This window comes from Dermochelys coriacea, chromosome 28 (assembly GCF_009764565.3).
Source record: "Dermochelys coriacea isolate rDerCor1 chromosome 28, rDerCor1.pri.v4, whole genome shotgun sequence".
In the NCBI taxonomy this organism is placed as follows: Eukaryota; Metazoa; Chordata; order Testudines; family Dermochelyidae; genus Dermochelys; species Dermochelys coriacea.
In genome coordinates, this window is record NC_050095.1 from 4,300,440 (window position 1) to 4,323,817 (window position 23,378).

General features: G+C 49.5%; 1 protein-coding gene and 4 non-coding genes across 10 annotated transcripts in view; 1 reads left to right on the plus strand and 4 right to left on the minus strand.

Annotated features, from left to right (window-relative positions):
- Positions 1-23,378, plus strand: part of LOC119849376 (zinc finger protein 420-like) — a 3,142,523-nt gene that overhangs the window by 1,630,558 nt on the left and 1,488,587 nt on the right. The gene's annotated exons all lie outside the window — the stretch shown is intronic.
- TRNAC-GCA lies at positions 462-533 on the minus strand. The gene has a single exon. It is a non-coding gene; the product is annotated as a tRNA-Cys (tRNA).
- Positions 12,688-12,760, minus strand: TRNAM-CAU. The gene has a single exon. It is a non-coding gene; the product is annotated as a tRNA-Met (tRNA).
- TRNAA-UGC lies at positions 15,110-15,181 on the minus strand. The gene has a single exon. It is a non-coding gene; the product is annotated as a tRNA-Ala (tRNA).
- On the minus strand, positions 20,129-20,200 carry TRNAC-GCA. Its single transcript has one exon. It is a non-coding gene; the product is annotated as a tRNA-Cys (tRNA).

The following is a 23,378-nucleotide window of genomic DNA, read 5'->3' on the forward strand; positions in this document are numbered from 1 at the left end:
GATGAAGTGAGCTGTAGCTCACGAAAGCTTATGTTCAAATAAATTTGTTAGTCTCTAAGGTGCCACAAGTCCTCCTTTTCTTTTTTGGTAAATCTTGGTTATTTCATTTTTGTAAGAGGTTCCTGTCCACCTCCAGTAGAGTTTTCAGTCCCAATGGCAACTTACTTACCGAATGTAATACAAACTAGTCCATTCCTCCCAAGTGGATGGGATTCTTTTTCTTTTGAACATTATAGCCCAGGCAGACCAAGAACCTGCAAATGTGCATTGATATTATACCTTTGTTTAATTGATGAAAACATAAACAAGACTCTTAGAGGATTGAAACTGATTTCAGCTGAGGAACATGTTTGCTAGGTTTGCACAGGAAAATGTTGAGCATTTCTATTCATTTCCCTTTCAGTGGAACTAACATAATGGAAATGGATATGCACATTTTTTGTTAAAGGATCAGGTTTCTAAGGGGGCACTTGGATTTGAACCAAGGACAAGCTGATTTGCAGTCAAACACTCTACCACTGAGCTACACCCCCATGATGATCATAGTTCATTAAACTTCATATACACAAGTAAACACAACAGCTTGCACACCCACCGACACAGCTTCTCCCACTGACACAGCTACCATCTCTCAGGGAGGTGGATTAACTACACGGACGGGCGAGCTCTCTCCCATCAGCTTAGGGCATCTTCAGTAAATATAAATAAGTGGGAATTACCCTGCTGAATGGACAGTAACCAATTTATCTAATATTGCTGTGTCTGCATTCAGTATGGGCATCCGATGAAGTGAGCTGTAGCTCACGAAAGCTTATGCTCAAATAAATTTGTTAGTCTCTAAGGTGCCACAAGTCCTCCTTTTCTTTTTTGGACAGTGAACAAGACTGTTTTGAATAACATTGGGATGCACTGTGACTGACCCCAGATTGGGACTGGTCCTGACAGGGAATTTGTTTTAACAATTTGACACATTGCCAGTTCACTACTGTTACATTATACTCTAAGGGAAATGCCAGTTAGATGTTTATTACTAATAAGTTTAGGTAACTTTCTCTCTTTGTTTTTTAATGTTCTCTAGTGAATTGTTGTGGTAGTTGCTATATAACTCAGCTAAGCAGTACAAATAATTTCTTTGAGAAAGTGTTTTGTTCTGTTTTTTTCGTTGCCTTCACATTGTCTCCTGAAATTAGTTTATTCATTTTTACTTGTGTTTGCTTAAAAAGTTTAGCAGTGCCAGGCACATTTGAAATGGTGTACTGTTTCTTCAGTAGCCAGGCCCTTAACACCATGAATTAAAGTTTCAGAGACAGTTTCTGCTGCCCTGTGGTCCAAATAGTGAATTCCCCTCCCTCAAACGGGTGTGCAGAGACGTGCCAGCAGCGCTAAGGTGGCTCCCTGCCCACTCTGCCTCCCTCCCTCCATGCCGCGCCGCTCCCAGAAGTGGCCGGCATGTCCCTGTGTTCCCGGGGGGGTGCATCTCCATGCGCTGCCCCCATCCCTAGCGCCGACTCTGCAGCTCCCATTGGCCAGGAACAGCGGGCAATAGTAGCTCTGTGGGCAGAGTATGCAGGCAGCGGTGCACGGAGACCCCCTGCTGCCCCCACCTAGGAGTCGCTGCTGAAGGGTCATTTTGTGAGCCATGCTGCCCAAGATAAGTGCCACCCCCCTGACTCCCTCCTGCACCCCCAAGCCCCTGCCCCAGTGCACAGCCTGCACCCAATTTCCTCCCAGAGCCCACACTTCTCAGCCTCCCCACCCTATCCTCTGTCCCAGCCCACAGCCCGCACCCCACACACAAACTTACTCCCAGAGCCCCCACTCCTCCCCCCTGCCCACACCCCAACCCCCTGTCCCAGCCCAGAGCTCACATCCACCACCCAAACTCCCTCCTGCCTGACCCCCCGCAACCCCTCCTGTACCCCAACCCCCTGTGCCAATCAAGGTACCTCACTTTATGTTCATTTACTTCCCACTACTTATAATATAGGAGAAGGATGAAGAAAAAAAATGAAAAATGGGGGGAGATAGGAGAGAACGTTCTTTTTCTTGGATGGGTCCCGAGGGGGCCCCCCAAAAATGAAGCTGCGTACAGGGCCTCACTAACTCTGAATCCTCCAGTGTAGCAGGAACTCAGAAAGTCACACCTCGGTCAACAGCAGGATGGGGGCTTGAAAACGCCATTCTTTTTTCCTCTCCTTCATGAGAAAGAAAGTAAGGGCTGGCCACTCTGGTGCACCACTTGTTCCTCTGGCTGAGGAAGTGGAAACCAGGCACAGACGACTGGTGTCTCCCGAAGGAAGGGGAAGGGCACAATTTCAAGTTCAACCCCACCTGTGGGAAATGCTGAGTATCAGATGTTTTAGAAATGTGTGCCAAGTAATGGAAAATAACAGTACAAGAGATAAAGGACAAGGCCAGAAGATTTTGGCTGGACTGAGGACTAAACTTTGGCTGAACTAAGGACTAATGATATAAGCAGCACCTGAGAGTCTTTACTACCACAAGATAATGGAACCCAAAGATAAGAATGATGAGAACATTGGGTGATAAACAACAGAAAAGGAATAAACAAGTGCTGTATATATATGGCTGTGGGAAGGGAAATAAAGTGCTTTTTACCAGCAACTGTGTCAGTTGTCCTGTAAGCCAGCCTGCTAGCAGCAACAAATGGTGACCCCGACGTGATAGAATTCTGTGAATTTGATACCACGATGACGACTCAGATTGGGGCGAACCGATGGCCGTGGATCAGCCTGTGTCGGGGGAATTGTCATCGGGCAATCCAGAGAACCCGTTACAAGGGGGGTCAGGATTGCCGCCCGCGGTTGTGCCACCAGCCCCTCCCCGACACGTTCGGATTACTGACTTACCTAAAACTGGAGAGTTTGATAACTTGACGCAGGACCAGATAATTCGGTGGTTATAAAGGAAGGTATTGCAGCTCAACAGATGATGGATGAGCTGGATAGAAAGGAAAACAGACCGCAAGGATCGTCACGATCGCATTTGCTGCAACAGCTTCAAGAGCACGGCATCCCTGACCCCTCACGTTTGCCCCATATTAGTAGGTTGTGTGGGTATTATGGTTGTACGGAGCACCTCACTCCCGAGGGAGAGTTGCGACCGACAGCAGAGGAAGAATATCGCAAAATTTATGCCCCCGCTACGCAACCGGTTCAACCAAAAGTGAAACCTCCGCCACCTACGTGTTCTTCAATTGGACGAGGGCAAGAAGAACGGGGGACGGGGGTGATTTGGAGGGATGGGGGGGAGGAGTGGGATCTCCTGACCCAATTAAGCGCTGGCATGGATTGATAAAGGATGCTATAATTGAAGGGGAATTTTTGGATGCCATGCCGGCTACTTTCCCGGTATCGGTATCAAGGGAGGGGGTTAAATCTTGGGTGCCGTTAGACTGGAAATTGATGAGGGAGGCTCAGAAAGCTATTGTGGCGTATGGCTTGAAAAATCCGTATGTACAAGCGTTATTAGAACAAATATTCTCGGGGCAAGCGATGTGTCCCTTTGACGCCCAGAAATTTGCAGACATGTTGTTAACACCCACACAGAGATTATTATGGAAGGATTCATGGAGAAAAAAGGCTGAGCACGCGGCAGTGCTTAATTTAGATAGACCCCGGGACGACCCTCTCCAGGTAGCATCAATAGACATGTTGTTGGGACAGGGGCGATTTGAAGAGCCTCAGCTACAGGCGCGATTGGTACCCCAAATATTACAACAGTCTCAGCTTCTAGCATTGGAGGCATTCAAAGAGCTCCCTGATTTGGGCACCCTTTCACCTCCCTATTTAAAAGTCACGCAGGGAGTGGGCGAATCTTTTGCCCTCTTTTTGGACCACCTAAGGACGGCATTGGATAGGGCCCCTAATTTAACACCAGACGCCAGATCAGCATTGGGGGTAGATTTAGCCCTTCAAAATGCTAACCCCACGTGTAAGAAGATTTTGGTGAATTTACCAAAATCGGCCTCCCTAGTCGACATGATTGAAGCCTGCACTCGTGCTCCTTTGGTGGAGGAGGAGGATAAGGCAAAGATTCATGCACGCACCTTGGCGGTAGCCTTGTATACCTCCAAGTCGAATTGGCGTAGAGGAAGGGAGGGGGCGTGTTATTAGTGTGGAAAGATGGGTCATTTAAAACAGGATTGCCCCAAGAAAAGAGGTCAGACTAAAGCCCCTTTTTTGTATTTGGGACTTCGGATCACTGACTGCACCGTACGCCCCCAGCAGTTGAAAATCTCTCCTCATGTGCGCACACTGTATGATGCACAGAAACTGCTAGGTGAACTGCAATGGCTTCGCCCCCTTTGTGGCATCACAAATCAGGATATAATTCCTCTTCTTCCCTTATTAGAAGGGGGGAGAGCCCCTGGAGATAAACGACAACTGTCGGTACTACAGAAGCAAGCATTACAACGAATAGGACAGAAGGTGGGGGAGGGTTATTCCGGGAGATATCGGGAAAACTTACCCTTCGTGGTAGCGGTCTTTAGCCTAGATGCAGTATTGGAAGCACTATTATTTCAGTGGGATACTAGGGATAAAGACCCCCTAGTCGGTTTGGAATGGATATTTCCACCGTGTAAAAATGTGCGTACGGTAACTTCCAGAATTGAAGCAATAGCCATGCTAATAGTGCAAGCGCGGAAAAGAGTAACTGTAATGACAGGAATTGATCCGCATCAGATTTTGTTGCCATATCCTGTTTATTTCCAGAATGAGGATGTGGGTTATCGATATTGTTATAGTGGTATTGCTTGGGTTACAGGGGGGACTCCTTGTACCCCTACGCGTGCGAATGACGTATAACCTATGGGAACGTCTAGCATTGATAGCCAATGTCACACACTTTTGTTTGTCTGATTCTGTGGCAGCCGGGGAACTACTGGGCACTTGTCTTGTGCCCATATGTCATCATCCCGAAGAAATTGGCAGTCACACCATGCTTGCAGCTTATGCCAATTTGTCTTCACAGTATTCGAATATGGCAAATTGGGGCCCCGCCAATTACTCCTTGCCCCCTGGGGCCCTATCTTTACATACCCCGTACCCAGCCGGGGCAGATAATGTAACGTGTGCGCGAGTGGTTAATTGCACACGCGCAAAGGTACCCATGGGCTGCCAAACCGTAAGTGCCCCCCTTTTTGAATTGTACTAATGCGGTTAATGTTTCTTTTAATTATGGACATATTATTTTGCCGTCTGGTTGGTTTTTTACCTGCGGCGAACGAACCTTTAGTTATATTCCTGCCAATCTAAGTCATAATACCTTGTGTTGTCTTAGCCGAATGACCCTTTTGTTGCCCGGAAAGAATCAGCAGCGAAATCGGCGAAGCACGGCCCTGCAAAATACGTGTTCCGCCGATGTTACCTTATATAGTCACTCAGAATATTTGGCTTTGCTGAATGCTGTTGCAGGCATTCCTGGCTTTGCAACTTATTACACGGTGCAAACTTTGAATGCATTAGCTTGTTTTGCTGTTAAAGCGCTTAATGCTACATCACAAGCAATTGCTCTTTTAAGTATGGAACAACAGAAATTAAGAGATGCCATTTTAGATAATCGAGCTGCGATTGATTTTCTATTGCTTAAGCATCCCTGGTGTTGCTATTATGGAAAATGCTTTTAATTTAGAGAAATTAGTGTGTTGGAGTATTAAACAGTTTAATCTAATTTTTGAAATATTAACTGAGTTATTAATCGATGTAGATAGCATTTGCCATTCAGTTTTATATAATAGTGCTGCAATTGAATTTTTATTATTAGCACATGGACACGGATGTGAAGATTTTGAGGGTATGTGTTGTGTTAATTTGTCAGATCATTCTCACTCTGTTCATGAGTTACTTGCAAAATTAGAACAAAATATGAATAACATCATTATAGCACACTCTTTTATTAATTGGTATCTGTATTGGTATAATTTGTTTGTGTGGTCCATATATAGTTCAATGTATGCGTTGGGGAATGTCACGGATGATTCAAGCTGCTTTTTAACAAAAAGGGGGACATGTGGGAAATGCTGAGTATCAGATGTTTTAGAAATGTATGCCAAGTAATGGAAAATAACAGTACAAGAGATAAAGGACAAGGCCAGAAGATTTTGGCTGGACTGAGGACTAAACTTTGGCTGAACTAAGGACTAATGATATAAGCAGCACCTGAGAGTCTTTACTACCACAAGATAATGGAACCCAAAGATAAGAATGATGAGAACATTGGGTGATAAACAACAGAAAAGGAATAAACAAGTGCTGTATATATATTGCTGTGGGAAGGGAAATAAAGTGCTTTTTACCAACAACTGTGTCAGTTGTCCTGTAAGCCAGCCTGCTAGCAGCAACACCCACCCCCTTATGATCAGCAGCCCCTCCCGGGTGTGAACCATGCAGGGAGGGGAAACACCAAGGGCAACCCGTCTCCACTTACCCCTCCGGCAGCTGCTGTGAGGGAGGGAGCCTGGCGGCACCCCCGGATGTCGCAGGGATGCTAACCCACGTGGGGCACTTGACCCCACATACCGCCCTCTGCAAGTGTTGCCTCTGAAATTCGGAAAACTCGTGAGTTCAAGGCACAGCTCCACACCCAGAAGAAAGCCCAGCACTACATGCCCAGGGTGAAAGGGTGTGCTAAAGCCTGGAACCAAGCGAGAAACCTTCAGCTCTTCAATCTAATGCAATCCTAACTGAGCTACTTTGGAAACAAGCAGGCCAACAAGGAAGGCTTAATACACGTGCCACAGCATATGCTAGGAAGATTAAAATCCAGATGTCACAACGCAGGAGACAAGCAGTGGTCTTGGGCCCGGAGGAGCAGGCTGGGGCTTCCTGGATCCCATTCACTCAAAGCCAGCTGCCTGCCACATCACAAGCTGTCACAAGGAGCCCCCAGGTTGGCCAGAAAGGACCATCAGTTCTCACTGGAACAAGTCCACCCATGGCTCACAGGCAACTCCCAAGCCCACCACAGCACACCGTCTTGGCCAGAAAGAAGCCCACTCGGACTCACTATTGCTTATTTCCTTCCACCCGGAACCCGGCTTCTTCTCCTGGGCCGCAAGGAGCCATCCCTGGGAAGCCAAGCAGCAGGCACAGGGTTCTACCTCCCAGCAGCCAAGCTCACCTCCCCAGGCTTTGGTAGAACGAATAGTGGAGCTCTACTAACCCCACTTAGCCGCACTGAAGTGCCTAGCTTCTGCCCTGCCTTCCTCAGCATGAATTTCCTCTTTTGCCCCATTCCTGCCTCCCTTCCTCCTTTGGCAAGCCATGCAAGTGAGTCCAGCAGGAAGAGCCGGCCACTGTAGACCAACCTCCAAGGGAAGAGCAGGCCAAGCCACAAGGCTTCAAAAGGCGACTGGCCTCGATCCTCTATCTTTCCCCTGCTGATGCCAAGGTGCTTTCTCAGCTCATTTCACCACCCTCTGTCCTGCAGGGGTTGGGGTTGTCCCAGGGACAGGCCAGTGGCAGAAGGAGGAGCACTTTGCTGGACAGCTTGGGGAGCTGGGAAAAGTAAGCCAGCATTTTTTTGCCCTTTTTCAAACCAAGGGCCTTCTTTTGCATGTTAGGCAAATGTAATAACCACTACACTACAGAAACTCTGTCCCAGGGCTCGGCCCCTCCCTTCAAATTCCATCCACTTGGCTGGCGCTCGCCCTGGCACACGCCGATGGGCAAACCTGGAGAAAGTGGTGGCAGCCCTTCCACCGGTCAGCCGATTGAGCAAAGGACTGGAGCCGGCACTCAGGAAGTCATCCTTACGTCACCCTTGTGACTCCAGCTTGAAGGAGAGCTTTTTTTTCTTCCCCTTGCTGAGAAAGAGCAAGAGAAGAAAGAAAGGTCAGGTGGGCCAACTTGGTGCACAAGCCCATGCTGTCTTTTTCCTGCTGGGGAGCCTGAAATGAGGGACTCATGGCGGGTAAAGGCAAGGCTGCACAGATTCCCTTCCCAGGGAGGAGGGCTTAGTGACCAGATCTATGGCTAACACATTGTCAAGGTGTCACTTAAATTTTAAAAACCCAAGAAGATCCCGGCAGCCCCCTGCTCTTCCTGTTCCCCCTCCCTGGGCAGTTCAGATGGGCTTCAAAACCTCCCCAGTCAGTTTGACATCACAAAGGGACTGTGGGTTTCCCAGGTCACCAGATAACTAGGCAATGAAACCCTCTCTGCAGGGGCCTGGCCTGAGCCTGGCATAAGTGGGTCTGCTCTGCACAATAAGCGTGGGATCCAACTCGGGTTTGAGCCCAAGCCCCCAGTCTGTGCAGACACAAATCAGTCCGACTTGGGTCAGCCGGCACTCAGGACCCAGGTCTGAGGACACAGCTAGGGAGGACGGTCAGATCCCGAGCCCCGTCCCTGTCATTGCACAGTGGGAACGCAGGTCAAGCGGCAGATCCAAGTCAGAATGGCTGCGTAGTGCAGTGTGGGCAGGTAACACAACCCCCCACAAGTCCTCAGTGGTGGATCAGGCAGCAAAGGATCATTGGATCCCAGCGGTTGTGAAAGCGGGTGAAGGCTGCAGCGAGTTGGGATCTCCAGTCGTCTCAGACTTTCCCCGCCACCGGGCCCCAGACATCCTGCTTGTCAGGATTGTGCGGCCGCTGCCGGTGCATCAGCTGCCCCACGTTCAAAGAAAACACCCGCACGCGTCTACCATGCCCTGAAGGCGTCTCTCAAGAAAACTGCCCTGGCCATCCCAAGTAGGGTGACCAGATGTCCTGACAGTATAAGGACAGTCCCGATATTTGGGGCTTTGTCTTATATAGGTGCCTATTGACACCCACCCCGTCCCGATTTTTCACACTTGCTATCTGGTCACCTGTTCACAGGATGGGAAGAGCAAGTCACCAACTGACTTCAATGGTGCCACATCCTCCCTCAGGCAGTGGCCTTCTTTGAGGAGAAGCGCCTTGCCCTCGAAGCCGAAAAGAGAGAGAAAAGGAAGGAAAAAGAAATCTTTCTCCCAGCAGGCATCTGACCTGCCAGGAAATGTCTGTACCTACTGCGGGCATAGGCAGCGAGTTATATGGGCTCGTGGTGCCCATGCTCCAGAAATATTCAGAGCTGGGGACCCTGCTCCACCAATATTTGGAGCTTGGTCTCTCCCCCGGCTCTGTCTTGAGTGGGCCCTGGCCCCCACCTGCCGCCCCCCAGAGCCTGCGCCCCCAGCACCCCAGCCCCGAGTCCCAGACCTGAGCCCCCCTCCTGCACTATGAACCCCTCATCCCCAACCTCACCCCACAGCCCTCACCCCTGAACCCCCTTCCTCCACACCCTGTCCCATCCCTAAACTCCCTCCCAGAACCTGCACCCCCTCCCTCTGCACCCCCTCCCATCCCCAAACTCCCTCCCCGAGCCTGCACCCCACACCCCTCCTGCACTCCAGTCCCCTGCCCCAGCCAAGGGCCTGCACCCCATATCTCCCCCCCACCCCCAAACTCCCTCCCAGAGCCTTAGGCAGGTGGGAGGAAGAGTTTGGGCAGGGGTGGGTTCTGGGCAAACCTGCCACCCCTGGGATCTGTGGTTCCAGGCTCAGACTCCTGAGTCATTGCGGGACCCATATGTAAATCCACGCAAGAGATCATCCTCGAATCAAGGGATCGCTGATGGTGGCAGACCTGTAACACGACTGCGAGACCTGGTCAAACACATGTAAACCCAGACTCACAATGCAGCGGGAATGGTTAAACATGGGCTTGGAAACAGCCAGTTCTTAAGCACAGGTCACACAGACCTTCGAGAGAGGTATCTCCCTTGAACCCTGCTGGTTTTCCTCTCCTAGTTGGGTTTCTTGGGACCACTAAGAGCTGTAGGTTTGTCACAGGACAAAGAGCCCTCGTTTGTCTCTGAGACAATCTAGTGTGGGGCTGGCTGGATGAGGAAAGAGAAGGGCAGAACGATTAGTGGGGAAGAGGAGCTGAGTGAGAAGCATTTGGGCTCATTGCACATCCAGCACTCACCGATAGCACTGCTGATTCTTCTCGCGAGACAAAGGCTGCCTTCTCAGACCCAGCAAATTACATCTAGAAAAGGGGATGGACATTTTTATGTATCATTTCCTCTAGTTTTTTAGAAAGGAAAATTGAACAGATAGAAATTCCATTCTGATCAGCTGTATTGACCAGGCAGTGTGTGATCAGCAAAGCAGGGTCTTTAGATCCACCATACAGATGTCTGCCACATCAACTCATAAAGTAGCAGCCGTAGTAGGTTGTTATCCTCAATATAGACTGGCCATTGGTTTGAGGAGGGGGGAATGAGACACAAACACACACACAGACTTCCAGGGAATTTCACAGCTATTTGCCATCAGCTGGGGAATGTAGAAAATGCACTATCCAACCCCTGCAGTGTTCCTATGCATCTCCAATAATTCCCGTCATCCCCCCCACACATGTTCCTAACTCCCTTCCACCCTCAGTGGCTCTTGCCTCTGTCTCCTCCTTGCTCCTCACCTCTTTGCATTGGGATCAGACTGGTTACTCCACCTATTCCACCCTGCTTGGTGCCAGCATGGGGATCATGGAAAGCACCGGAGAGACACACTCCCTGCTCTCCTTGCTGATGCTCGATGCCACACCAAACCCTGGTGTCCTCTCCATGGCTGCAGTGTCGAGGGAGCCCAGTGAGATGGGATGAGAGTTAAGGAGGGTGGTGGAAGGCAGACAGCTTGCAGGGGAGGAATTCTCTCTTTCTCTCCTCCGCTTTCTGTTCTTTCCTTTCCCTGCCAGGATGGCGCCTTCCATTTCAGATGAGACAGGTACTGAGAATGCAGGAGGTTTCAGAGCAGAAAGACCCCGTGAGCTCAGGGGAACCTGCTCCCGTCCCGAATTCCGTCCCATCTGGGGTCTGCTAGCTGGGAGGGACCCAGAGCTCTGCTTGCAGCCGGAGCTTGAGCATCTACACTGCAATGAAATAGCCTGAGCCCTGTGAGCCCGAGTCAGCTGGCACAGGCCAGCCCTGGGCTTTTTAATTGCAGTGTAGACTGAGCCCCTGAGCCCCTGTGCAGGGCTGTACCTGCAGCTCCAGCCCTGAAGGGATGGTGCACCACGTGGCTGGTTTATCCCTTCTCCGCTGGGGTGCTTTACAGGGAAACACGTTTTCTCCGCAGGGAGCCACGAGCAGGAAAACCTGTCTCGGGCAGCGTTCAACCTCGTGGAAACTCTCGTGCATCTCGTGCATCTGCAGCCTCTTCCTGTCCCCTCCCCGCCACCTGGCCACAGGTGCCATCTGGCCCTGGTGCCTTGTCTTGCCTTGGTTCCTGGTTCTGTCCTCTGGGCACAAATCCACCAGCTCTGGCAGAGTCGTGGGGCTTTGGAGGGGAGGAGGTTTGGTGTTTGTTTGGTGGAGGATCACAGTGATTGTTGTTGAGTCACACCAGGATATGTTTTGTGAATCTTCTTCCAGGCAAGCGATGCACTGAAAGGGCCCCTGCTTGAAGTTCAGCCAGCGAGCTCCCGCCCTTGGAGCTGGGGCTGCTGCTATTTTATAACCAGCAACAGAGGGCTTGTCCCCCTGACACTTTCCCCAGGGTCTGCCTCTCAGAGCCTTATTCACTGCAGGTTGGCATCTGACTCTAGCACCCGCTTGAGGATTCCCCTGGTTTTGGCGCACACTGCAATCCGATTGAACAGCGGGAAGGAGAAGCCTGGCTTTAGTATGCTTCTGAAACACTGCATGCGCTTGGACAACTTTAACTTCCCTGTGCGTCAGGGCAACACCCACCTTTGCTTGTGGCATGAATGAACAAACAATAAGGTAGCAGCCGAGGGCACTAAAAGAAAAACTAGATGAAAGGAACTTTGTGCAATAGTCCGGCCTCTGGGCTGGGATAAAATAGCGAATTCCAGCACGGGCCATGGGAGTAACAAACCTTAGCCCGTTATTTTGCCTTTAGCCCAGCTCCCGGGCATAAAATGCCCTGTTCTTAATGGGGTAGGAGTCAGCAATTATTGAATTAAAAAATCTTCAGGGGAGTAGCTGCAAGGGGTCCCCAAAAGTTTCTTTCTGTTGACATCTGTACAGGAATGAGGCGTAAAGCAGAAATGGGGGGAGGGGCTCTAAATTTAAATCACTTTTAGAGAGAAATGTGTTCAGACCCAGTGAGACTGGATGTATGGAAGAACTAAGAAGTGATCCCCAGCTCCTTCCCCCAAGTCTTAGGTGGGGATTAGCGGCCAACAGCTGCGGCTGCTGCTCTGAGCGGAGCGGTATAAGCTATCTGCCCGTGGGCGCAGCCCACCAGCTGGTTCACCGGGGGCAGAAGGTGACTTGCCGGGCAGGGATGCCGCACCGGCTGGGGTCTGGAATATGAACAGGGGTCTAAGGAACCTGCCTCCAGTGGGGGCATCACAGTCATCAAGAGTCCAAGCTGCTTGGGGGTGAGCATGGGGGGCAATGGCCCCAGCGGATTTTTTGTGCATCCCTTTCGCTCCTTGCCCACAACAACCTGGCAGCCCGCAGCTTTCTCTTTGCACTACGATCAGGTGCTCTGTGGAAAGGGCCTTCTAGGAATCGGTGTTTCTGGAGTCATAAAGGAGAAGGAAAAGTTAATGCCTTAGAAAAGTCGCTCTGTGCGTTAGAGGGATGGGAGGGTGGCTAGAAACCACTCTGCTCTCGTCTCTTCCCTCTGATTTCCTTTAGAAAACCTGAAGCAGGGAGCAAAAAGAGCTGCCCTCTCTGAGGCTTGAACTCAGGACCTTCAGATTATGAGACTGACGCGCTGCCAGCTGCGCTAAGAAGGCTTGGAAAAGCCTTGGGCTCAGTGCTTATAGGACCCTCCTCCAGCAGTGACGGAGCCTGGCGGGTGCTGGAAGAAGCACGGAGATCTGGTGCCCGGAGACCTGTCCTGGGCAGCAAAGAAATCAATTCTCCCGGCCAGTGAATAATCCACCCAGAGCTAATGGCACCATTGGTGGGGGGGTCCCAAGCTTCGCACCAACCTCCCCATTTTAGAACTTACTCTCGTTATCCTCCTATGGCACTTTCCATGTGAATTGGGAAAAGCAAGCTGAGGAAGCTACGTGGGGTAATAGAAACCAGGGCTGCAGGTAAGGCTTGAACTCATAACCCCAGCAGCGAGCACCCTTGCGCTAACCAGCTGCACCACCGCAAGCGCTTCTTAACCAGGCTTGGGAAGGAGGCAGTTATCCGTCTCTGTGGTTCACACCTTTGCCTGGTCATTGAAAGGCTGCTGGTTCAAACCTCACTCAAGATGTGGCTTTTCAGCAATGAGACTCCAGTCCATTTTAATAGGAAGAAAATCTCCTCTAATCTGGTTTAGCCCCATTTGACTCCTTCGGCCTGTCCACTTCCTCTCCCCCAGTCTCCTTCCTTCCCCACTGGGGCCCTGCAGAGAGGAGCCCCCGTCAGTCTCTGTCACAGAGAGTCTGTATCTCATAGGGGGAGGGAGGGGTCGCTCTAAAACATTGGTAATGGATGGGGGAGGGGTGCGTGTGGTTAGGGGGAGAAGGAACTAACAGTGGGGCCCAGAGAGATTCCCCCACAGACTGGGGAGACCCCCTGCTGCCCACCATCAGCCAGCTGTGGGAAGAACAACTTGCGATTGCTTGGGGAAGCCACCTTTAAACACACAAGGATAACTTGCTACAATTACATTTTAATAAGATCAAAACCTCCTCAAACCCAGCGTCCCAATCACTGGGACGACTTTGTCCTGATATTTCACTGGCCGCAGGCACAAAGCGAGTCCAATTCCAGCTCCCGTTCGGAGTCAACGCCCACAGACGAATCCGGAGGCTTTTCATTCCTCAGGTTCTGCCACCATTTCATTTCCGTCCTGTTCCGAGATTTATCGTTGTGCAAAGCAACGTTAGGCCCTTGGCAGTGTCCCCCCAGGTCCCGCCTGCCGCCTCCGGGCAATTTTAAAGGGCCCGGGGACCCCCACCGCTGCCACCAGCAGCACAAGGGGGCTAAGGCGGCTTCCTGCCCACCCTCGCTCCGCATGGCGTGCCACTCTCGGAAGCGGCTGGCACGTCCCTGCAGCCCCGGGGGTGGGGGGGATCTCCACACGCTGCCCCCGCCCCGAGGGCCGACTCTGCCAACTGTGGGAATGGGAGCTGCAGGAGGGGTGTCTGTGGGCAGCGGTGGGCAGAGTCCCCCCCCGCCCCCCCCACCTAGGGGCTGCTGCCAGAGGCGGGTGCGGATCACTTTCGGGAGATGCCTGAGATAAGCGCCACACCTCTCACCCTCTCCCGCATCCCCAAGCTCAGACCCTGCACCCAAACTCTCTCCCAGAGCCCAACCCCTCTCCCTCCGACACCCAAACTCCCTCCCAGAGCCTTAGGCAGGGGTGAGTGTTGTGGGGAGGGGGGAGGCTGGGAGAGCAGGACTTGGTCCCATTCTGGCACCACCAAAAATTACACAAGGCTGCCGCCCCTGTCCAGCCCAACCCTCTGCTGATGCACCTCAGCCCCCACCCATGCGGGGTTTGAAGCTTGCGTTGCTTAAATACCAGGATACTGAGGGATTTCAGCTCCCCTTTGTCCAGCGGGAACCTTCACCCCACTCCCAACCAGAGTCTTGTCCATGGGATCATTGGACTGGGGCTGGGCCCCTCTTTGTCTTTTCTCTCTCTAGGACAGGCCAGGGTGCCTAGAACTGGGGCATCTGAGCACCCAGGACCTTCTGTGGAGCTGCCCTTCCCCTTCCCCTTCTCTGGTCTCATCTGTCATTGACTCCAGCCTGTTTTCTATCCATCGTCAGCACCATCCCAAGCCAGCTGCACTCGCCTCAAAAAGACAGAGTCCCCTGACGGGTGTAAATCGCTGACGTCTCTCCTCTCTGAGCACTGACTGCCCCTCCGTTTCCTTGCCCCTCAGTCTGGGCAGAGGGGACCTTTCCCTCCAGAGCTGGAGGAGTCTCCCCTCTCATCCGCCATTGCCCCAAGCAGCCCAGCGGGTGGGAATCTTAAAAGTGCCGAGGTGACTTAGGAGCAGAAACCCCCACAGACCTTCCACCCCTGATATTCTATGAGTCACGCAATGGGCACTTGCCCCTCCTTGAGCAGGACTGAAACTCCTGGGCCACATCCCTGGTGGGTATGAGCAAAGCAGCCAGGTGAAAAGAAAACTTGGAGATGCTGGGGATTGAACCCAGGGCCTCATACATGCAAAGCATGCGCTCTACCACTGAGCTACATCCCCAGATGGGGCCTGTTTGTGATGGGTTCCCCTCAGAGCCCTCCTCTTTCCAGAGCATCCGGGGCCTAACAGCAGCATGGCGGCATTCCCCTGAGCCAAGGGCCAAACCTCCTGTCCTGGTGGTTGCTGATTCCTATGGGTCACTTTGCAGCAGGGCCAGATTCTATATGTGGGGGAGAGAGCGAGAGCGAGAGAGAGAGAGAGAGAGAGAGTACATGCCCTGGACTCAGGGTGCAGAGATACACTCAGCCCTCTCCCCTGCATTGGCTGGGTGATGCTGCCACCCCCTGCTGAAAGGTAACGGTGGTGGGGGGCGCTGTCAGAAGCTCAACACCTCACCCTGGTGGAAGTGTGGGGGGGGCTCCAGGTGTTCCTAGGATCTGCTATTTCCACCTACGTCTAAAGTCCAGCTTTCCCCAGCGCATTCACTGCGGTGCAATCGGGTCACTCTTTCCATGGCCGACAGCAAAGAATCGCTCCCAGTTTCCCTTCTATCTGCAGCATGATTAGCCTACGTCGGTGGTTAACGAGGTGGATCTAGTTGTAGATTGTTATTCGTGCCCCCCCTGGACAATTCACACCGTCCCTTTCCTGCTCAAATCCCCAGCACCTCAGTGATCCCGGTAGCAGGGGTTGGGGTTTCCCTGAGGCCCTGAGATTCTCAGGGTCCTTTTTTCCCTCCACCTGGAGTAAACTCGGCTTTTCCCATCCCAGACATTCCATGAAATTGCAACAGCAGCATAAAGAAAGAGGGGAGGGAACATCTCCGAGCCAGGGCTGGATGTGCCCAGGGCCCCCTGCTTCTCCGTTGTTTCCGTCACAGAAGAGGCAGGTTCCATGGAATTTGACGCCCTGCTTTGCACAAGGGACAGAGAAAGATCTTGCTGTTCCTGCATCTGTGCAAAGAAAATTGTCCTTCTGTATGAGAGAGAGGCAGGAAATGGCCCCATGGTGGGACAATATCCTCAGGATTAAGTGCAAAGGACTCAGGCTGAGAACTGATTTAACTCCACTCATCTCATTTGACTCCACTCATTAAAAAAATTGTCTTGCATATAGAGATTGCAAACTTGTGACATTAATCCAGACTCTGAGGGTTTGGGCTGCTTTAACTCTTGGAAAAAACATGAACTTGATTCCAAGAAGGGAGAGAGGAGAAGCCTCAAGCTGCCTTTGGTCCAAGGCTGGTGTCTCCTGGACGGTGGGAAACATCCTTCACAGCTGCCAGGGGATAGATGGCAACTGGTGACGTACCAGGGCTGGGATGAAAGGGGAATGTTGCAGGGACTTTATCATACAGGCCCCATCCTGCTGCTCAGACCGCACAGGAGAGTATCTAGAGAAGGGCGAGTCATTTCTCAGCTGCATTCTCAGGAGAAGTCGGTGGCTGCCCTTGACCAGACACCCAGGAGAGGAACCACGGCAGTTCTGCAGAGACATCTGGTTGCCAGAGGATCCATCTAGGAGAGGGAGTGCTGGGGGATCTGCAGTTTTTGCAGGGGGGAGGAGTCTCGAGGTCACATGTTGGGGGTAGGGTGGGGCATTAGGGACTCCAGGATGTGAGGCTGGTTAAAATGGAACTGCACAAAAAACCTCCCCCTTTGCTCCTGCTAAAGGCCCTACTTTGGCCTGTCCCTGTTTCATGAAAATCTCCGTCTCTACGCTGGCTTTCAGAAACCCCCTCTCTCCCTTGGTTATTTTCACGGTTTCTTCTTTTGTTTCATGGTCTTTTACAAATATTTTTTGCCATGATCAAGTACATTTAAAATGAGAAAAATAATCAAGCAACGCATCTGTATCTCCTGCACCAGGCATGGCGCCGTGTCTACCGAAAAGTCCAGGCAGGCAGCATCACCCCTATATTTACTTCACATCAGGCCCAGAACGTGCACCCAGCAGTTCTCGGGGCTGCGAGACAGAACTGAGCTTCACTGGCAGCAGCGAGGGGGGACGGGTGGGACTGAGCTGTCTGGGGAATGTTTTAATCCTTGTCTATGTTTCGGAGGATTAAATCAATGCAGCTTCCACTTCTCCGTCTCTCCCAAGGAAATAACGTTTTTCTGCAAGGCCCCCAAACCTTTCAACAAGAAGAAGTGAAATGAAACGGCCACACGATAGCATCAGAACCTAAGAAATGAGAAGCCATGTTCTTGTTGAATGTGCATTGAAGCTCAAAACGGAGATGTCTTCTCTTTGACTCATAGCCTCCCCACTCTAATCTACTGGACACCCCTTTCCTCCCACAGCTAGGAATAGAACCCAGGGGTCATGACAACTAGCCCCCCTACTCTAGCCCACTAGCCCCTTCTCCCTGTGACAAAGGAGAAACTCTGAGACCCCTGTACTGTCCCCTCGCCTCCCTGCCTGAGTGGCACTTGAAACCCAATGGGGTTTCCTTGGGCAGTTTTGAATCTTGCTCCCAGGAAGGGTGTAATTTTAGGTGCAGGTTCCAAACAGTGCAATGAACCAGCCAGAAGGGGCAACAGGTATCGGTGTAGGAGCTATTGAAATAATCATGGCAACGTACATCAGGGAAACAGTTATTAATGACAGGTTTCAGAGTAGCGGCCGTGTTAGTCTGTATCTGCAAAAAGAAAAGGAGGACTTGTGGCACCTTAGAGACTAACAAATTTATTTGAGCATAAGCTTTCATGAGCTGTAGCTATAGTTCACGAAAGCTTATGCTCAAATAAATTTGTTAGTGCCTAAGGTGCCACAAGTCCTCCTTTCCTTTTTTTTTTTTTTTTTAGATATTAATGAAGTTTCAATAAAAGGTCAGAATGGGATAGTGTCAGTGTCACAGTAGAGGGTGCTGTGATGGTTTTCAATTTGTCATCCAAACCTAGCTAACACCTAGCACATGTTTTAACCTCTTCTTCTCTTACCATTGCTCATTATCACAGAAGGGGAGAGAGAGTGAGCAATAGAAACAGAGACCTAGTGACTGAAGCAAACATTTCCTTGCTCTTTGCTTGGCTCTGTCAGTTATTTGGGTACAAACTCATCCACCACCCACTGTCTCTGCTGGGCTCAATGGTCAGGAAGAGCTCAGCTGTCAACAGGACTTGGGGAGCTCGGGACATTACTGGGAGCTGCTTGAATGTTTAGGTGAAAACCGCCTAAACATGGAAACAAACTCAAGGCAGCTGTAACTCATCTTGCATCTGCGGCTGTTGAAGCTACAAGGCAGCGTACTAAGTACAACATTTAAACTTAGGTTTGACCTCAGAGAATTAAACAAATGTGTCTGTGAAAAGAGGGGAGTTGAATTCAATCCCTTGTCCCCATTAACGTGCAAACCAGGAGCCTGTTGTTTTCCATTCCTGATGTTGTGTCACCATCATGTGGCCATTCTGTCTCAGTCCCTTTAATTAAAAAATAGCTTTTTCCCCATTGAAACTATTTTCCTCGTAGAGACACAGGAATAGATGATCTACAAAGGGAAGGTGATTACAAGGCAGTTCTGGAGGGGAAGGGAACATTTTCAGCATCATTAAATTATTTTGTTTGTGCCTCACACAGAGAGAGAGAAAATAAACCTATTAATTTGAGCTACCGACACACTTCACAGCACGAAATACACAATTTTATGTTCAATGAGTTGTGTTCATTTAAATAATATGAAAAATATGTTCTGGGCGGTGCATGAAAACCTCATGGCATTGAACAATCCACTTGATATAATTAATGTACTACATGATATTTAAAGAAGTTAAGAAAGATGTGCTTATAAATTAACGTGTTGTGCTATTTACACGCATGAGATACAGCAGAAACTGAATTATTTGAGCGACTAAAATTTCCACTTTCTCACAGCATTTTAGTTCTCAAGTTGTTTTAATTTGCTTATTTTTTTGGAACTAGAAATGGGGAAAGAGAACATTGAAGTCAGTGGAATTACCACAGTGAGGGATTAGTCTCATTATTTGTCAATAACAAGAGCCTTTGTTAACACAGAGTTAACTTTGACTGTGAGTATGCCTTACCCTTCCAGAAACTGAGTTCAGTAAAACTCAAACTCTGGAAAAACAGGGAATGCAGAGCGATGTTACATGCCTAGATAACCTTAACTCTGCCCTCTAGAAGAGAATCCTTGATCACATATGAGAACAAAGAAAGGTTTGGGGACAAATTACAGCTACTTCCCAAGAGTTTGTTTCTTCTGTAATTAATTGATCCTGGCCCCATCAATTGATCCTGGCCTGGTATCTGGCTGTGGAATTTACAATTTACTATTTTTATCCCAGCATATTTAAAAGAGAAACTGCTTTACAAAAGCTCCCTTATTTTTGGTAATACAAACAGCCCACTTCCCCACCTATTTCAAGACGATGGAATTTTCCTGACCCACAGGGAACTTAAAATAACACGCTCAAGATCACACATTCCTTAGGAGAAAATGAAGGGAGAAAAAAACAAAAACCACCAAACCATTGCTGTTTCTACCCAAAGGATCAATGGGATCAGAAAGTGACACTGTGCAATTAACTATCGGGTACTACAATAACTCTGCGGTTACTTAGATGCAGCCACAACCAGCTCTATGGTTGCTAAACTTACAGAGATTCTGCTGGTGATCATGAACTAGAAGCACATTGCCTTTAAACAGCAGACTCCTGTCCACCTCCAGTAGAGTTTTCAGTCCCAATGGCAACTTACTTACCAAATGTAATACAAAATTGTCCATTCCTCCCAAGTGGATGTGGTTCTTCTTCTTCTACACATTGTAGACCATGGAGACCAAGGACCTGCAAATGTGCCTTTGTTTCATTGATGAAAACATAAACTAGACACTTAGAGGATTGGAACTGATTTCAGCTGAGGGACCTGTTTCCTTGGTTCCTATACATTTGCACAGGAAAACATTGAGTGTTTCCATTCATCCCTTTGCAGTGGAACTTCTGAACATAACAAAAATGGAATTTTTTTTGGTAAGGCAATAGGCTTGTAAGGGGGCACTTGGATTTGAACCAAGGACCACTTCATCTGCAGTCAAATACTCTACCACTGAGCTATACCCCCATGGCATTTGCAAAAAGCAAGTCAGTGATCTTAAGGATTTTGAAGGACAGGCCCTGCCTCAGAGAGCTCCTTTTCCCTTCCCAGACCACAGTGGTTTTAAAAATGGGGTTTGATTAAACTTTATATATACATGTAGACCCCACAGCTTGCACACCCACTGACACAGCTTCTCCCACTGACATAGCTACCATCTCTCGGGGAGGTGGATTAACTACACACATGGGACAGCTCTCTCCCATCCCCTTAGAGCATCTTCATTATTTAGGAATAAGTAGGAAATAACCTACTGAATGGACAGTAACCAATTTATCAAATATTGCTGAGTCTGCATTCAATATGGGTAAATGGTCATATTAGGCTGCATTAGGAGGAGCATTGCAAGCAGATCGAGGGAAGTGATTATTCCCCTCTATTCGGCACTGGTGAGGCCACATCTGAAGCATTGTGTACAGTTTTTGGCCCCTCCACTACAGAAAAAAAATTGGAGAGAATCCAGTGGAGGGCAACAAAAATGATTAGAGGACTGGAGCACATGACTTATGAGGAGAGGCTGGGGGAACTGGGATTGTTTACTCTGCAGAAGAGAAGAGTGAGGGGGGATTTGATGGCTGCTTTCAACTACCTGAAAGGGGGTTCCAAAGAGGATGGATCTAGACTGTTCTCAGTGGTACCAGATGACAGAATAAGGAGTAAAGGTCTCAAGTTGCAGTGGGGGAGATCTAGGTTGGATATAAGAAAAACAAACCGTTTTCAGTAGGAGGGGGGTGAAGCACTGGAATGGCTTCCCTAGGGAGGTGGTGGAATCTCCATCCTTGAGGTTTATAAGGCCCGGCTTGACAAAGCCCTGGCTAGGATGATTTAGTTGGGGTTGGTCCTGCTTTGAGCAGGGCGTTGGGCTAGATTCCTCCTGAGATCTCTTCTAACCCTGATCGAGGGTTAGAATAACATTTCCCAACAAACGGTTGGTTGAGCTAAGTGCAAATCCCTGTCATAATCCCACCCTGTCCAGTAGCCCCAGGGCATGTTCCAAGCGTTGGATTCGAGCTGCTGAGTCAGCTTCCTGCAATGAGTTTCAGCTTTCCCAGAGGTAATTTGTGAGGGCTCGCTGTTTTCAGATGTTCTTGTTTAATTCCCATCCATCCAGTTCAAATGAGTTTGAAATTACCCATAGCAACATTCTTTCACCTAATTTTGTAAACTGAGAACAGTTATCAAATGTTGCACTGAGATACCAGTCAGTGGGGAACAGAGTGATAGTCATTTGTAAACCAGTTGCATTAAGAACCACAGGTCTCTGGATGGGGGTAGACCACCATGGGAATGGGGGTGTCACAGACAATTTGGAGGGAGGTGGCAGAGTAGGGGGTGCAAGAGTTTTAATTAGGGCACATTTTCCCTTGGTCCCAAAAGGGGCAGCATGACATGCCCAATTAAAAGGGGGTGTCACGCCTGAGGAATTTACAATATCCACCAAAATAACAATAATAACAAGACAAACACAGAACACATTTTTTTGTTGCGACAGTGGACCCTTGGTGTTCTGGGTTGTTCTTCCACTGGTGCCAGCTTGCCCATAAAGTGTCTGAAAAACAAAATAAACATTCCCCAGCCCCTTAGTGGGGACAGATTATTGCCTAAAAATACCCCTTTCTTTTTACAATTTGTTTGCTCACTGCAGGAAAACAGAAGAATTACCTTTATTTTTTGTTTGGGTTTGTTTTATACGAAGGATAATTGCTGCTTACTTAGGCAAAGTAGGCCTGTCTATGTAACCATGGTCTGTTCCTGAAGTCTTTCCCCCAGCTCCTCACTAGATGTGAAGGGGGAGCTCATTTAGACCCTCCTTACACTTAGTATTTAAATCTCCTTATTGGCCCTACCTCTGCCGGCCTGAGATTTCTCCTCCTGTCTCTTCTTTGGCAGCTCAGGTGAGCTGGCTGAGTAGCTAAGGTGATAGACTACTAATCCTTTATGCTTTGCATGCATGGGTTCGGATCCCATCCTCATTGTGTGCATTTAGTCTTCTCCACTCCTTCACAAACAACCATCTTTGGTACAATGACAGACCAAGCCACATTGCTTCCTGTAAACAAAAACCTCAGGAACTCAGACCTCCCTTCTTTTCCATAAAATGTGTCTAAATCCCAGATTTTTCAAAGAAGTCTGTGTTTCTTAGTTTTTATCTCAAAAGGTAGCGTCCTCATAATCTCCCCCAAACACGCTGGGACCTTCCCAAATTATTAAAATGCCCCCGTCCTCAGCAAGGTGACGACAGTGACCCACAGCTAGAGTGTCTAGGCCAAACTGTTCTGGAGGAGGAAACTCAAACATTTTCTCTCCACTTCCCTTGGCAAGGTCCGAGTGGGAAAACAAAATCCCCCAAATGGAAACATTTCTGCTGAGAAACCAATACTAGTCTGTGTGGGGACTTTGATTTGAATGGATTATTATTATTCTCTTCTGACCTCTGAATTATTTCAGTTCAATCTTTGTCCTCCAGATGTGTTGTCAGGTGTTGAGTTGTGGGGGAGAGAGGCCAGGTCATGACGTCTCTTCCCCTCTTTCATAGTTTCTTCTAACTTTCTAGGAAGCTGCTTTGCTATGATGTGAGTCAAGCAGTGTCCATTGTCTCCGGGCTGTCTCGGAGAAGTCTACATTGTACACAGTTCCTGGGATAGTCCTTCGGAGTGTGGATACCTTTACTGGGCCAGCATGAGTCTGGCTCCTCTAGTGTCGCACCGGAAAGGCTGGTGCTGGGCATTTCCCAGCCTCATCACATATTTCAGTAACGCACCCAGAGCAAAACTCCACCACTTCCCAGACAAGGCTAGCACACATCATCCACCCAGGTTTTAGCGTTGAACAGATCACGACTTTTACAATGATACCTCACCAGGCAGACTCTGTACAAACCATGTCTTCCTTATATGAGAGTGGTGACGATGGGGCTTCCAAGGTACTGCTTTGAGCACAGCCTGCCACACCTGGGCTGACATTGCAATGGAGACGTACCCTTAGAGTCCATCTCTCCTGGGTTAAAGATTGCAGCAGGGCTGGCCTGGGTCACCTGACTTGGGCTCAAAACTGGGGTGCCGATATCTGTGTTCAGCTGAAGCCTGGGTTCAGAAACCCTCACCCTTCATGGGGTCTCAGAAGCCTAAGTCAGCTGCCCCTGTCT